The following is a 17,875-nucleotide window of genomic DNA, read 5'->3' on the forward strand; positions in this document are numbered from 1 at the left end:
AGTAAATCTCTCTCTCTCTCTCTCTCTCTCTCTCTCTCTCTCTCTCTCTCTCTCTCTCTCTCTCTCTCTCTCTCTCTGCAATTGAACGCGTACGAACTAAGATTTCCACTCAACTTCAATTGAATCTCCTTACTCGTCGTGTCAAATAATTAATCCATAGCTTAATTACACACACACACACACACACACACACACACACACACACACACACACACACACACACACACACACACACACACACACATCTAAAATTAAACTTGGTATGATCTTTTCTCTTCTCTCAGCTCTTTCCTTTCCGTCGGTTAATCTCTCGCCTTTGTCTTCAGCTGTTGTTCCGCTGTTAGTTGTCTGAATAAGTTAATTACGGAGCAGTGTTTTCAGTTGTTTGTATTCCCTTGCTTTCTTTTGTCACCTGCCTTGCTCCTCCTCCTCTTCCTCCTTCTTCTCCTCCTCCTCCTCCTTCTTCTCTTCCTCGTCCTCCTCTTACTCGTCATACTCCTCTTTCTCTTCCAGTTTAACCTTTTACTCCTCCTCCTCCTCCTCCTCCTCCTCCTCCTTCTTCTCCTCCTTTGTCTGTACAAGCGAATCAGCAAACTTGTTTTTCTTTCTCGATTCGTTTTCTATTTGACTTTTTTCTTTTTAAGTAAGAGAAAGTAATTGAGCAAAACTAAATTTTTGATAAGATTTCTGCACAGTCTTTTCACGCTGGAAGTATTATAAGTTGAATATTCCACCCATTGATTCATGGTATAGATATAAAGAAGAGAAGACGAAGAATTAAAGTATTTTTTTGTAATTTAGTACCGTCGAGGTGAACTGAACTGGCCTCACTGAATTATTTAAACTGTGAACGAGCCGCAAACCGAAATGGAGGATTGATAATATGTGAGAATTCGATTTTTTTTCTTTTTAAATAGACCAGCGCTTGTTCGCTAGTAATATGAATTATGTATGAGTGGATGTGGCAGTTTATAAGAATAGCAACCGTGAGAATAAGATAGAAAAGGAACATATTTTTAAACGGGTTTTACTCGAGTTATGTTATATATTGCCAAACATGAAGGACAATGTAACTAGTACGTAAGTTCTTGTACAAGTATATGCTGCTTTCGCGTCTCCTTTGATCTGATTGGGAGGATCAAATTTGAAGTGAAGATGCCGCTAGAAGGATGGAGGAGGAGAATAGCCCTTGGGATGAAAGAATGAATGGGGAGGGCATTGGAGGGTAAGAGAGGAATGGACGGAGGGAGGAGAACATTTCAGTATTCCCTGTCTTTGAAAACAATAAGTCGCATTATTCAGATATAGCTTAGTTCACTGCCTTGCAGTATGCACGAAAAGTGAAATCATGAAAGTTATAAATAAAATGTGTTTGTTCTCTTAATTAGATGGATATTTGTAACTACCAAGCTTTGTGAAAGACACCAGGCTGCTGCAGTGTCCGTGTCTACACTGTGTTGACTCCCTCAGTAATCTGCCCTTGTTCTTCTCTTTGTGCAGCTTTAGAGGACGCCCCAGGGAAACATTCTTTTCTGTTGGTGTTGATACACGACACGAATACTCGACATTAGTGTGCGTAACACCTTTGTTCACAGGTTTTATCTCTAAAATAACACAATATATCTACTTGTCGTAATTACATTTAACTATTGTCTTAAATTGTATTTGTGTCGCCACACGCGTCACCTCAACTTTGCGGCATTAAGTGACACTTCTATTCGTGGTTAGGGTTGTACATTATTCACATCGTATTTTTTAACCATAGACATCATCACGTAATCCTTGGTGGTCCTGTGGTTAATGCCACTGTTATTATTGAATTGTAATTATTACTTTTTCTTTATCTTACTCATTTTATTATTCTTTACAGATATTTGTAATATTGTGCGTTATTTTTTCATGATGCATCAAATATTGCACCAGCCACCGCACTGCCATGCCTCGCCGTCCAATTCGTCCCTGCCACTTCCACTATAACCAGCTCCATCGCAATCCCTTCTTCTCATTCCCCGTGATATATCCCCGTCTTTCCCTGCATTCTTTACTTTCCTTCCCCTCCAGCAGCCACATATCCCCCACCACACCATACCCTGCGTATTACATGCATGTGGCTCATTCCCCTCAAAGTTTTAGTCTGCCTTACGCCTTAACAAACACCAAAACAGCACAAGTTGATAGCAGATCTCTTACTTCTGTGAATAAGACAGTTTTATTTACATTTGTATAGAGTAAATAAGGAGAGGGAAGTCTGGGTGGAATTATGTTTGTATAATACTGAAGGGTGGATAGAATCGTGTAATGTATGTAGATGAGTAGATAAGCGGCTTTGTAGACTTGTGTTTTGTAAATAAAGGGAGGGGATGGTAGATAAATTTATGCAGTGCAGATGAAGAGAGAAAACTGGATAGATTTGTACATGGTAGAGAGAGAGAGAGAGAGAGAGAGAGAGAGTTACACATAATTTATAGGAAAGGATAAATAGATAACATTACAGAAGCCATCGTACTTACATATAAATGAGGCGACTGCATGTTCTCATCTCCCTGTCGTTTGCTTGACTTCAGTGCTCTACCTTGATTTTAGGAGTGGCGCATGAAATCAACTGTTGCAGAAGCGTAGACTCCTTGGCATAGATTCGTCACACGGCTTTCATTTTTGTCCTTCCTGTGAGGTGTGTTTACTTAGCTCGTCAGGTCAACTATCATCTCTCGACTTCCATGAGCGGCACTTCACTGCGTACGAATTATGGAGCCAGTGATGTCTGTTTCTGTACCTCTCCTCCTCCTGTTTTCCTCCTTTTCCTCCTCCTGTTTTTCCCTCCTCCTCCTTCTCCTCCTCCTCCTCCTCTTCCTCTTCTTCCTCCTCCTCTACTTCCCACACGTTCGATCTCGTCTTTCTCCTCCGCTTCGCCATTCCTCCAGAATCTCCCATTCATTTTTTTTTTTTATACCATGTGGGCTTTTCACGGGAATTTATGGGCTAAAGGGGATACTTTTTATTTTTTTTTATTTTCTGTCAGTCTCTTGTTTCTCTCTCTCTCGTGTGGTTGTGTGGGTGTAGGTAGGTGGGTGGTTGTGACTGTGAAAGAGAGAGAATATTGGTCCTTCCTCCTCCTCTTCCTCCTCCTCCTCCTACTCTTTCTCCTCTTCCCCGTCCTCCTCTAAATAAAGATGTGTCGTGGTTTTACTCAATGTTCACGTTCGTCATTTTCATTTCGTCTAAATGTTCCATTACATTAGTGTCAGCCTTCATTGCATATTCTCTCTCTCTCTCTCTCTCTCTCTCTCTCTCTCTCTCTCTCTCTCTCTCTCTCTCTCTCTCTCTCTCTCTCTCTCTCTCTCTCTCTCTCTCTCTCTCTCTCACACACACACACACACACACACACACACACACACACACACACACACACACACACACACACACACACACACACACACACACACACACACACACACACACACACACACACACACACACACACACACACACACACACACACACACACACACACACACACACACACACACAAGCCTCGCGCAGAGACCTTCGTCCTTTCAGCGAGAGTCATTTGTTTACCCTAGCTCGTTCCCCCTTTGCTTGGGGAATTTACTGGGACGCCTCAGTGCACTTACATATCTCCTTGCTCGACACCCGGAATAAATAACACTTTTCCTCTCCACTTTCACCACCATCTTCGTGACATCAATCTCTTTTTCTTACATCCCTGCCGCCTCTTTCTCCTCCTCTCGTTCCTATACTCTCATTTTTCTCGCTTTCTTCCAGCCGTCTTTCCTTCATTCCCTCTCCTTCCATCTCAGCTTCCTCAACCCTCACTCTCTCCCCCGTCTTCGTCCTTCTCCATTACACCAACAGATCGGGTCCTTCACCTAAGCGTATTCACCACGGACCCTCATCTCCATTAGGACTCCCTTTGTAACCCGCCATCCTACTCTTCTCTTCTTTAGACCAGCCATTTCCGCCGTCACACCCAGACTTCAATCATCACTAGTTGCTCCAGATTTTTCTTCCGCCTAACCTCGTTCACATCGACCTCCGTTCCTCTTCACCCTCGGACCCTTGACAGACTCCCAGTCCGTGGTCAGTACTCCCGCCAGCGGCATCATAACCTTGTCTAAGCTGATAATCCTCCTTTCTTTAATTTCTCCCTCTCCTTTTCTGGCCACAGACGGAAATATATCCAAGACGTTGAGCCATCTTAGGGCTGTGGTCTTAACCATCTCTATGGGAGGCCAGCCGCCATATTTTCATTATTGTCCTAAAGGGGATGAATTGACGTCTTGAGGTAACGAAGTAGGACTTCTAACACGGTTCTCCCTTTGCGCTTACTCTACCCAACACCTGCTTCCCTACTTGCCGCTTACTTTCCGCTCTGTAGCTTCTGTCATGCTTTGTACATTCGTTTATCTTCCTTATCTTCCATATTTATCCTTTTTTTTCTTTCTCTCTCTTTGTTCCTAACTTTATAATGGTTTAAGTTTGCAGTAGGTGTTGACAGCTTTGCCATAATTGAGTTTTGATGGTCTTTCAAGGAGCAAATATCAAGACGTTTCTTACGCCCGTGTTTCACCATTCTTTATTACCAGTTCTCTTTCTTTGTTTTCTACTTCCCATCCGTTCCACTACCAAAACGTTGTTGGGTCACATGCACAGAAGATACAACACTCACAACACAAACATTGCGCATAGCTACTAGATATCTACCATCATGTATTCTTGAAACGTTTTTCTTCCTATCATCAAATGGCACTATTTTCAATTCCATCTACCTCAATGTATATCAAACATGACAGCCAAGCGTCTTAGATTAAATCCATCAGTCATATATTTTGAAGCAATAGCATTTTTTTAAGAGCTAATTAAAAAGAATGCCGCAGAAGACCTTCACTTAGCACGCCCAGACATAAGCACCAAAGCTTTGAATAAAGGAAATCAATTATCTGAAGACCTTCGTTGGCACAACTTTCAAACAAAAGAAGTCAATGGACAGTTTGCCGAGTCTGTTAGCAGCACTATTAACACTCGGCCAACTTTAGCTTCATTATAAACTAAACTCACCGCTAGAAACTTCAGAACAAGAAAGCTAAGACCCAAGAACTGTGAAATAATTAATGCATCAGGGCTAAAAACACAACAGGCCTTCGTCACGAGAAAAAACAATATCGCCACTGCAGTTTCCTGACATGAGCCAAACATCTTTTTTGCATTTTTCATAAATTAAAGCAACAAGGAAAAAATAGAACAGAAAAGTAAGGATGACGCAAAAACACCATTCACTTCACCTTATTCTCAGTAACACAAACATTCACTGGCCATCACACACACTACTATACGGCGCTGTATTCACACAACTACATTGCAGCAATAACAAGCAATCCAGTAACTCCCATTGAACAATATTCGACAAGAACACCCCCAGGACACCTATAGCCAGCCAGGCTCAGACAGAGAGCGTGTTGCTTTAGCTAGACATGTTCACTGCCCACCAGCCAACACTCACCCACTACATGCAGGGACACAGAATACACCAACCTGACAAGATCTACCATGCATGTATTAAATTCCACACCGCACACTGCTGACCCACCACACGCAGCAAATCACTTACAAAACTTAACACGATTTCAAGGATCAGGAACCGCAAGTACGGCATTAAATCTTCGAAGATATGATTTGTGTCAAAAATAAGAGCATCAACTTTCGAGTCTCTTCGTGCCTCTCTCTGACACAATGCACTTTACCCGGAGTTGTTCCTCCTGCTAGTGTAACTTTGTCTTCTTGTTATAACTGTGTTTTAGAGATATCGCTGCATGTATTGATAAGTATTCTATTATATGCTGCTACTACCAAAACAAGACCTGTTAGAAAAAAAAATGTCAGGTTAGTTTCAGGAGGTGCCTTGACACTCCGGTCATGAGGAGGTGGAAAAATAAACATAATCCTGTTATAATTACTTAAAGGATAGAATGCTGGTTTTCTCATCAAGGTTTCATTACGTGTTTTATCACTCTCACAGAGCGTTCTTCCTGCTCCACACATTTCGTCATTATCTCCCCCACACATTTCTGGCGAGCACCTGCGTGGTGGTTCAGGCGTGCTGCCTCACCCACACTCACCAGAATCTGATAACTGGAAGTGGGAAACTTTATGAAGTCAAAATTATCGATGATTTTTAATTTTTTATTGTTCCTTACTTGATACGGAGGACTTATTTACAGTACAGTTTTCCATCGATATTCATACTATATAGTTTGTCCTGTCTGTCGCAGTGGGATTTGGTGTCCTCTGTTCAGGGTCATGGTTCTCTCTTTGTTCCTCCTTAAAGTGGTTTTAGATCCGGTTCTTTGTGTATTTTGTGAAGTTCCAGTATCGAATTTCAGGATGTGTCGCCAGTTTCTTCCTATGAATCATTTAAAGATTGTGCAGCGACGTGTCTGAGCTCTTAAAGAAGCGTCTTGTTTTTCCTCATGGATAATATATATCATGGTTGATTCTTTTTCATTCAAACACTAACCTATATTTAAGTTGTTATTACAATTTATCATGTGATTTACTTTTGGCATTATGACTAATAATTGCGAGTGAAATCTCGACAGAAAGGTGACTGGGAATTGGGCGAAGGACGTTGATACATTTCCCTGCTGACAGGTGTGGTGAGTGGTGCCCCATCAGTCATCGGAGCACTACTGGGACTTGCAGTGGTAAAAAAAAATCGAATTAGGTCATTGTGGTACAGAGGCAGACTCATTTTGATGCACCAAATAATTTCCTGTCATTATCACTGTTGGTCCAACTGGTCTTTTCTTATATATATATATATATATATATATATATATATATATATATATATATATATATATATATATATATATATATATATATATATATATATATATATATATATATATATATATATATATATATAAAAAAAAAAAATTCTTTTTTTCAGCAAACCATGAAACTCAGTTTATTTGGCTAAAACTTTGCTGTTGATGAGGTGCTGCGGTCACACTTGTCCCTCTCCTTTGTTCTTTAGAAGTGGCTGCCGGTGAGTGGAAAACGCATTTCCAACCGAAAGCCAATTTTTCTTCCGCATCTCCTCCATCACAGCGTTGCCGGAGAGAAAGGAAGGCACTCTTAAAGCCCCGTGAGTGACGTGAGGCTCTTCCCAAAAAGAATAAAAAATCTTTCCTTGCATGATACACCCCAGCCCCGCCCGGCGCGACCCAGTTCACGCACGTCACCCCTGAAGTGAGGGGACGCCGCAGGGATGGAGCCATATTTCATGTCACCTTATTTACGCCAACCAAGATTAAACCAGCTGGCGGGCGGCGGCGTGACCCCATGAATCCATATTTGGGTCGCTAGGCAGGAAGGGGAGGCGGAAAAGGTGGAGAGATGCTCGAAAAGGGTGATAAAAGACCCGAACAAAAAATATTATATACTTGAGGGGAAGTATAGAAAGAAAAGATGTTTTAGGATAATAAGAAGAAACTTCTGATGAAGCCTCATGATAGATAACTGGAGGCGGGGGCAGTGATAGTGGTGGTGGTGGTGGCTCAGTAACCGCCGTCCACACCGTCCTCGTGTCGAGCTGAGTTTCTCGAATATTTATGAATTTATTCACCTGTTAAATACGGGAACATCGTCCTCATAAACTTCAACGAGCTATCATACTTGGCGCCATATATTCTGTCTAGTGTACGGTGACTTCAGCAACACGACTTGAAACTTCGATATAACTCTGTCTGCGATAACTTTGAGTCTGCAGTGTAGATAAGAATGTATAGCGTAAAGGTAACATTGCAAGATATACGAAAGGCAATGAACGATCTTGATTTTTGGAATTTTTTCGTGCTCATGAGTTTATATTACATCAGTGAAAAGTTTTTTTTATATCTTCCTGGAGATTTCTTTGGTGTGTAATTCACTGTTTGATCTGCTGCAGTCTTTGACGTGACAGCCAGACGTTACCCTACGGAACGAGCTCAAAGCTCATTGTTTCCGATCTTCGGATAGGCCTGAGACCAGGCACACACCACACACCGGGACAATAAGGTCATAACTCCTCGATTTACATCCCGTACCTACTTACTGCTAGGTGAACAGGGGCTACACGTGAAAGGAGACACCCAAATATCTCCACTCGGCCGGGGAATCGAACCCCGGTCATCTGGCTTGTGAAGCCAGCGCTCTAACCACTGAGCTACCGGGCCGTGTGTGTGTGTGTGTGTGTGTGTGTGTGTGTGTGTGTGTGTGTGATAGAGTTGATGAAGTCCATTCAAAGTAGGAAGCCGGTTTATAGCACCGGGTGAGGGGGAGGTTGATGGAAGGTATAGTCTTTGCCTCATTGTGATCTGAACTGTGTTGTTTGCTGGGTGAGATTTGAGGTATAAGACATTTATCTAAGACGACAGGGCTTGTACAGGGATTGTGAACCTGATATATCTAATGATCACATAAAGCATGGAAAGGTTGAAAATAAATTACTTGGATTGATTATCTTCTTATAGATATTCGTAAGACGAAAGTGTTTTGAAAACTGTTAAATATCAAAATGTTATTGCGAGATCAATCAGAAAGATTTTGGATCACAGAAGGCACTTCATAATCCCTATATGTGCACGCTAAGGAGTCTCCAGGAAGCTCAACATAACTTTAATATGGATTCCTCCTCTCATATATTCGGACGGGAAACTTATAATTGCTCCTCTTTAGTTTGCATAGTTCTTGTGATCTTAGCTTGGAGGTTGACGTTTTCGCTTGGTGACGTGGAGGGCGATGCATGTAAGGGACAAGTACGGTCGAGCGTTAAAGGGAAAAAACAAGAAATCAAAGCAGCGACCGAGCGATCAATCATATGTCGAGAGGGGAAAGCGGAGACGAAGAAAAGAATGTTTGCGTCAACAGAGGGAGAGCCAGTCTGTGAAAGGGAGATAAAGAATTGTCTGGATACGTTGATGTGAGGGCTTGCTTACAGCTTCACACGGCGCGGCAAGTGACAGTTAAGGGCAGGGAGGAAATGTTGCAGGAAGACCGGGAACGATAGACACCGAACAGACGATGTTTTGTTTTGTTTTGTTTTTATGTTAAGTCGGTGAGTGTAAATCATGATAACGCTCAAATACGGTTTAGTCTTGGTCATGGAGTTGGTCACACACCCTTGCTGACTCACTTCGTGTTAAAGAAAACAATTGTGGTGCGTTCAACAATCTTATCTTTTCTGAGACTCAGCATGTACCGTGTGTTGCAGATTGTAGATGAACGCCAAAGTTATGAAAAATAGATCAATTCCTTACATTCAATTGACTTATTACCAATTCCTCAGGTGAAGCAAGAGAAGCATGAAATGTGTCTTCCAGACCAAAATTTATCATTAATACGATTGAAAAGGCTGTTGGGAGGCCACAGGGCTCCGACCGTGGGACTTGAGGTCCTGAAGCAGTAAAGGAGAGCCTGCTCGAGGGCGGCGAGGCCACGGGCGCACCCACTACTTTAAGAACGTCAGCAGTGGCTCTGTAGTCACTCTTGCTCTGTGCGGCAGTTCCACTTGAAGAAAGGCGAGCAGTGTTAGCAAGCTTCACTGGAATTGAGAATGCGTGGCGCTAGAAATGTATATAGAGCGTCTTGTTGTGGTGTTTGTGTCTGAGAGGCGCCGCCGCTATGAAACTGCTCACTGACCTTGGCTGTTAAAGCCATCATATCTATTTATCTATCTATCTATCTATCTATCTATCTATCTATCTATCTTTATATATATATATATATATATATATATATATATATATATATATATATATATATATATATATATATATATATATATATATATATATATATATATATATATATATATATATATATATATATATATATATATATGTAAATGTGTTACATGTTAGTGATGCTCCTAACCAACGGAAATCTGTTTTGGGGACGTTTTTTTTTTTACCTTATCTATCACTGCGCTCTTGTATACATTCAGCCCTATCGTAAAATCAGAGTATGATAAACAACTCTAAAGAGCAAGGATGCATGAACTCCCAATTTTGCAACAAAACTGTTTAGAGAAGAGTCACGATGCTGTTTGGCGACCTCGTGAAATGTTGCACCGCGCTAAGTCCAGGGACCTGCAGATGAAGAAGAAAATGAAAAGGAAAAAGAGGAAAAACAAGAAGAAAAAGAAGAAGAAGAAGAAGAAGAAGAAGAAGAAGAAGAAGAAGAAGAAGAAGAAGAAGAAGAAGAAGAAGAAGAAGAAGAAGAAGAAGAAGAAGAAGAAGAAGAAGAAGAAGAAGAAGAAGAAGAAGAAGAAGAAGAAGAAGAAGAAGAAGAAGAAGAAGAAGAAGAAGAAGAAGAAGAAGAAGAAGAAGAAGAAGAAGAAGAAGAAGAAGAAGAAGAAGAAGAAGAAGAAGAAGAAGAAGAAGAAGAAGAAGAAGAAGAAGAAGAAGAAGAAGAAGAAGAAGAAGAAGAAGAAGAAGAAGAAGAAAAGAACAGAGAGAGAGAGAGAGAGAGAGAGAGAGAGAGAGAGAGAGAGAGAGAGAGCACTACACCGCAGTATGTATTGCCACACTGCAATACACAATACAATAGATGGCCGTGTGTTGATGCTTTGCCTTCCCTCTCCATCCTCAACGTTGCGAAATTAATTTGGGAATGAGAGGCGTCCAGGTGGAGTAGGTAATTCGAGAACTCCAACTTCGTAATGACTTTCCTCATGGCGGCGTAGCTTTCCGTGCTCGGCCACGATCTTTTTTCAGTCATGTCGGATACGGTGCCTCCATCGGCAAAATCCCTCCAGGCGGTAATTAAAAAGAATTAACAATTCCAGTTATTGGTTTTAATTCCAGAAAACCGTGAAGAGGCAATTGATCTCCCTCAACTCCTAATATACCTTTAAGCCGAAAGATATAAAAAATAAATGAATGAAAGAATAGACAGATCAGTAGCACTCTATGAAGCCAACCATTCAATATGTGGAGGTATTGGAGGCTTCATGCTGCCTGGACTCGCTGTGCTGCATCACTCGCCTCGCTGCCGCTCTCTCTACTGTCCACGGCCTCGCTTATAGATACATACGTGAATGCTGAAGCCAAATGGATTTCGTCTTGTATCTCTCAAATGCGTTTCTTTGGATTGGACGCCTTGACTTTAACTTAAATTTCTTTACAAGATATTTACCGTGGCGAGAAATGCCTACATGACATTACGTGCGAAGTATCGACATGTCAGGCAATACATGAGGAGTTGGTATTCACAGGAATCTCCTCCGCACTGAAGCATTATGTTCTTTTATGCCCAAGACGTGAGGCTGCTTGTTGTGGTGCACGGAGTGGGCGTGATATTTCAGGCCTGATCGACGACCCGAGGCATCTTCTGGTGATGCCGTTTGTATTGTTTTCCCTGAAGATATTACTTTAAACTTGAATACTTGCTTTATTTTTGTCAGAAATATAATGATGTTCTCTTTATTTCAGACTTAGAGACGAAAAATTGTGTGTGTGTGTGTGTGTGTGTGTGTGTGATTCACTGTTTCACTGTTTGATCTGCTGCAGTCTCTGACGAGACAGCCAGACGTTACCCTACGGAACGTGCTCAGAGCTCATTATTTCCGATCTTGGGATAGGTCTGACCCCAGGCACACACCACACACCGGGACAACAAGGTCATAACTCCTCGATTTACATCCCGTACCTACTCACTGCTAGGTGAACAGGGGCTACACGTGAAAGGAGACACACCCAAATATCTCCACCCGGCCGGGGAATCGAACCCCGGTCCTCTGGCTTGTGAAGCCAGCGCTCTAACCACTGAGCTACCGGGTGTGTGTGTGTGTGTGTGTATCAAGAAAAAAATAATAAATAAATTAGAAAAAAAAAAAAAAATATATATATATATATATATATATATATATATATATATATATATATATATATATATATATATATATATATATATATATATATATATATATATATATATATATATATATATATATATATATATATATATATATAGAGAGAGAGAGAGAGAGAGAGAGAGAGAGAGAGAGAGAGAGAGAGAGAGAGAGAGAGAGAGAGAGAGAGAGAGAGAGACAGAGCGTAAGAGTATGTGTGTGTGTTCATGTTTGAAGGAAAATGTTTTGATAAATTCTGGCAGTGCCTTGGGATGGAAAGCAAAAACATTTCCCAGACACTCTAGAGGTGGTGTTGTTATTCACAACAGAGATTGGCAATCGCGACATGAAGGGCGGTGAGAGGACCAGCCCCTCACACCTACTACTGTGACGAGACTGGAAAATATTTCACTCCAGGTCATCCTGTCGGATGTCTCAGTGCCACTGCAGCTGACGTACATGCAGCAGGTGATGGGTGATCAAAGCTAGAATCGTCATCCCACCCCTTTCCTTGCCTGGAGAGCGCCCGCCCCTCTACACCCAGTCCCTAGAGCGCCTGGATGGGCCCGTCACCCATTGATTTATTGTTGCGCGCTAGTCTGCGACCTTTACTCTCGCGCCTGACACTCGATTTAATACCTCAGAATTCTGGTACATTTTTCCTTCCTTTTTTTTTGTCTATAGAATGGAAATCACTTTACTTTCAAATCCTGATCATTACAGTCAGTTCGGACTCGAGGAAAATTCCCAAGATGCTTAATTCAGTCATGCATTTCTTTCCATAATGTCTATACTTACAGCACAGGTCGCTAACGAAATACAAACTTTATTTTCAAATTTGTTGGTCTGCTGAACATTTGCATCTGTTCCTCTCTGGCGGGATTAGTGGTGTTCAGGATGTCATGCGCAGCAGCACTGCCGCCGCCTGGCCTGCATGGGTGTGAAAAGAAAAAGAAAAGTCTCAGAGGAAGAGTTTCTTTGAATGCCTCGCCTTGTCCACGATGCTTTTCCATGGTGTTCCCTGGAAGCCGCCTAACCTACTTCATCGAGCTAAGAGTCTCAAGTGATTAAGTAAAACCAGTTCTGCTTAGTGAGGGTGGCGCTCGTAGACTCAGAAAAGGTGCCTAGGAACAGAGAGAGAGAGAGAGAGAGAGAGAGAGAGAGAGAGAGAGAGAGAGAGAGAGAGAGAGAGAGAGAGAGAGAGGAGGAGGAGGAGGAGGAGGAGGAGGAGGAGGAGGAGGAGGAGGAGAAGAAGAAGAAGGAGGAGGAGAGGAAGACGACGAAGAGGAGGAGGGGTGGAGAGAAAACCAGGGAGGCATGATAAGAGAAAAATCGTGAGTGATAAAAGTAAAGTGAGTGGATGAACGAATGTAGGGAATGTTGAATCATGAATATTAGATGCAGCAGAAGATATGAGATCCCGGAGCGCGGCGGCGGGGGTGAGTCCACAATACCGCGGAGGGGAGGTAAACAGCTGTTGAGAAAAACGAATATGGGGAGAAACGAGAGAAGATTCCCGAGAAGGAGGTGGAGCAGCGGGCGACGATGGGATCTGAAGTGGACCACGTAGATAATAGGAAAAACTAGATCGATACCCAACGTTGCCAACATGGTCCTCCTGCCCCACACTTCACCCCACTCTGATCCACCGCCGATTCCCAAACCCTTATCCGTGTGCGCTCTGAAAATTCATGTCCTCAGTAGCAGCGCAACACCGGCAGGCCGTGAGATGTGTGCCACTCAGGTTACGTGGAGTGGTATCCTAGGTGCCAGGTGGCCGCCGTTAATGGCCTACCGGGACTCAGTGGATTGTGTTGAGGCCCCTCACACGACCGCCGCCACCTGAGCCAGACGGCAGTGTGAACCGAACCTGGCGGAGACCGACGAGTTTTTTTTTTTTTTATCTGTTCTTTTTTTCATGAGAATTTCGTATGCACGTGAAACCCTGTAACGCTTCAAACAAATAAGTAAAGCAGGACGGGAGAACAAAAGAACGACGCGGTGCAAACACGCTGCGTCATTAATATTAAAAATGTGGACGCCGCGATCGGAGGCACTCCACGTAAAAGCAATTAATATCACCCGACACACCTGCCGATTTCTCGCGTCTTTATAGGAGCTATTCACGCGTTTCGTTTGAAAGAATTACTGATACAACATCCGACGGTATAAACACCCTGGGGAAGGGAGGAAATGAGGACACGAAAATGATATACAGAATTAAGCGAACCATTGCAGTGGCCTGATGAGCGGGGAACACGTGGTGCTGAGGGAGGAGGGAACCGGAACAGGGAGAACACGTGACGGGAGGAAGTGAAATACGGAAGGATCAGGTGGCAGTATTACGCGGAAATGGGAACCTCTTTCAGTGTACAAGTGAACCCGACCCCTAAATCCAGGTGAACGAGACAGCGAAGGTGGTGTTGAGGGTTGTGAAGCCTCGTGTGGCGCAATAACAGCGAGGAGTGATACGCCGCATTGATCTCTGGTGGGAGGAAGAAGTGATGAAAGCCGTAGACGAAGGATGGAGTTTAGAAAGAATCAATTGTGCTTCAAAATGTTATGCCTTGCTTTTCTTTCAATGAATACCGGACGGTTTTTCATTATACTTCGTAAAAATAGCGATCTTACATTCTACTTACCGTCCCTTACGATTAAAGTTGCATTTCTTCCCCACTAAAGATGAACCGTATCCGAAGTCGAAATCAGACTTTTTTAGATTTCTTCCGTAGCAATATCTGTTAGTAGAGGTACTGAAACTACCAATCTACCAAACTACCGAATTGAAAGTACTGACAACTGTATCCACTGCTCTGTATGTCCAAGCGCTAATCAAGGAACGCAAAAACAAAATGGATCCCTTTTTGTTCCTGCGTTGTCTTTTAAGTACTGTATGTGAATCAGATCAACTTTTAACCATATTTATATACTGATGTTAGGTGGAGTTGAGTCATTCCATACATTGGTGCTTGACAGAGGCCAGTCATTCCACGGACACGTACACTAGTACTAGAGTTAAGTCATTCCGTGCACACCTACACTAATGGTGCACTAAGAAATTTCATTCAACATACAAATAATGTACTACTAGATAGAGTCCACATACCCCATTTATTACTTGCACTAGCAAAAAAGCTAATCCACATCTACATATTTCATTGCCAGCTAGAATCACTCCACGCCCTCACAGACCATTATAAAGTCGAATCATCTAACTTCCCAGTATTTTCCTCCTTGTCTCTTTTTTTTCTAGGCAGTTTGGAGTCTTTTCCATCATATTTCACCGATACAACAAGCTTCTTATTAGCATTTTCTCTCCTCTTCCCTCTTCTCTCTTGAATATCTTCGCCTTCAGACATCTGCGTATAGACAGTGACGAAAATATCGGTGAACTATCATATTCACGAATCATTCTGACAACAAAGAACGAAAGATAGTGAAAAGTAGTGACTTGTATAGTACCAGTTGGTAGCTCTGCTGTAAGGTGCATGCCATGAATCACCAGCCCGCGTGATCTTGCTGCCAGTTTTAAGTGTTATTGGTTTCGAAAGGACTTGTATATACATTACGAATTTCTCACTTAAAACACACAGTTAACCTGGCCTTCGTCTGCTGTAGTTCAACGTGGGCGTCCGACATATGGCATGTCGTGTGTAGCACCTATGTCTGTGTACCGCTGAATCCACCGAGCTTGTGTTACAGTGAACATGAAACTGAAGGGCATTGTTAGCGCCGTAACTCCCAGCATGGAGGGCTGCAATACCCTGCATGTTGCCTGTGACGTTTCCATGGTGACTCACATTACCATAAGATAACTGGGTGAATTTTTTGGGGCAGTGTATAGCATGATTTAAGATCGGAGCTATGAAACAATCTCGGAGTGGCTTGAATCTTGTGAACAAGCCACACCCAGGCATGTCAACCCTTCGATAATATCAGCGATTGTTATAATGTTTACTGTAGGCATCGGACCCCCGTTCACCGATATATGTATTTCTTTTTTCTCTTTACTGTGTGTTGTACCTCACAATCCACTCAGTCACCCTATCTAACCAAAACACTGATGCAGGGAAATAACGAACGTATCAATTCCTTTATCCACTAATGAGAAACTTGAGACTACTGGATCGCATTTTTCCATCCGGTGTCTTCAACGATACGGTCAGAGGAAAGGTATGCCTTTCATTAAATGAGGTTTATATATCAGACTTTGTATATTATTGCATACTATTATTTTGTATTCATTGTAGTTATTGTAGTTTAGATAAATTCTCTCTCTCTCTCTCTCTCTCTCTCTCTCTCTCTCTCTCTCTCTCTCTCTCTCTCTCTCTCTCTCTCTCTCTGTGTGTGTGTGTGTGTGTGTGTGTGTGTGTTTTCCTTTTACTTGTCTCTCTTTATTTCAGCATCTGCACTCTAACTGATGATAGTCGGGGTTCCAAGTCCGTTAACAACCTACTACATTATTTTTTTCCCCATTACGAAGATTTAGCATCTCTCTCCAATATGAATCCCTCTCAATCAGCTGACAATCTCCTTATGAAATCTGACAAGTGCAAAGCTCTTAGAGAATCGGAGGACTCGTGATTGAGGGAAAACGCAGCGCACAATAGAAGTGAAGAGAGAATGTAATATCAGAGGAAGACCGCGCACACGAGTATTACCGGCGTGTATGTACGTGTGGATGAGTTGGTGTAGCAGACTCCTTCAAAAATAAAGAAAATAGAATATGAAATAGAAAACACGGGCCTACAGTGCGTGGGGGAACCTTTTGTTGAGTTCGTTCAGGGCCTAAGTTTGTGTTCACTTCAGGTTGTAAATAATCCTCTTTTGTTCTGATGTTGATTGACTGACTGGCTGATTTAATGGCCCCGCAACAACAGGCTATGTGCATTGTTGTGTGATGTGTGTTCCGTCCCTCTATTGTGGTGTTCAGAACGGTGCGGTGAGAGAGCAATTAGTAGGAATGTGTCTACCTGTAACGGCGACGAAACGAGGTCATTTCAGCACCCATAGACCGTTAAGACTTTCACTGCTATGGTCGTCCTCTGTTAACACTGAGAGCATTTAAGAGAATTGTTTTTATGAGCATTTTTAAAGAGAGAGAGAGAGAGAGAGAGTCGAAGCTGAATTTTATTACAAAACTATGATAGTTGATCAAACACATGTAGATTCTCTTTTGTATACCTAAATACACACACACACACACACACACACACACACACACACACACCGCGTAGTGTAGTGGTTGGCACGCTCGACTCACACTCAAGAGGGTCTGGGTTCGAGTCCCGTGGGCGGCGAGGCAAATGGGCAAGCCTCTTAAATGTGTAGCCCCTGTTCACCTAGCAGTAAATAGGTACGGGATGTAACTCGAGAGGTTGTGGCCTCGCTTTCCCGGTGTGTGGAGTGTGTTGTGGTCTCAGTCCTACCCGAAGATCGGTCTATGAGCTCTGAGCTCGCTCCGTAATGGGGAAGACTGGCTGGGTGACCAGTAGACGACCGAGGTGAATTACACACACACACACACACTTTCATATAGGCAATCAGGGAGGTAGTCGGAGTAGTTGGTCGGGTCTCCTTGTATCTACACTGGCTGAAAAGCTTCATCATCAATCCCCACACTAGTACAACCCCACCCCCCTTGACACGGCCTCAATGGAGCTGCCTCCTGCTACGAGTGAAGACTGTCTGAGTGATTCCAGATGCAACGTGTACACTGCAAGTAATTTGTAATGGCAGATATTGTATCGCCTAGACTTTAGAGCAGGACACGAATACGGGAAATTTTGTGCAAGTATGTATTTTGTTTACAGGATATACAAGGAATGGTAAAGACAATTAAAGGGGAAAAAATGTTTATAACTCATCTATCACTATCATCACATACAAGTGCACGTTTCCTATAATTTTCCAACATGGTAATAGAAACATTTCAATGAAGATACTAAAGGAAAAGGAAAGTGA

At 42.5% G+C, this 17,875-nt stretch overlaps 1 protein-coding gene across 8 annotated transcripts in view; it reads left to right on the forward strand.

The window, feature by feature from the left end:
• Positions 1-17,875, forward strand: part of LOC123514788 (atrial natriuretic peptide receptor 1-like) — a 491,631-nt gene that overhangs the window by 465,198 nt on the left and 8,558 nt on the right. The window lies entirely within an intron of this gene.

This window comes from Portunus trituberculatus, chromosome 38, assembly GCF_017591435.1.
Source record: "Portunus trituberculatus isolate SZX2019 chromosome 38, ASM1759143v1, whole genome shotgun sequence".
Classification (NCBI taxonomy): Eukaryota; Metazoa; Arthropoda; class Malacostraca; order Decapoda; family Portunidae; genus Portunus; species Portunus trituberculatus.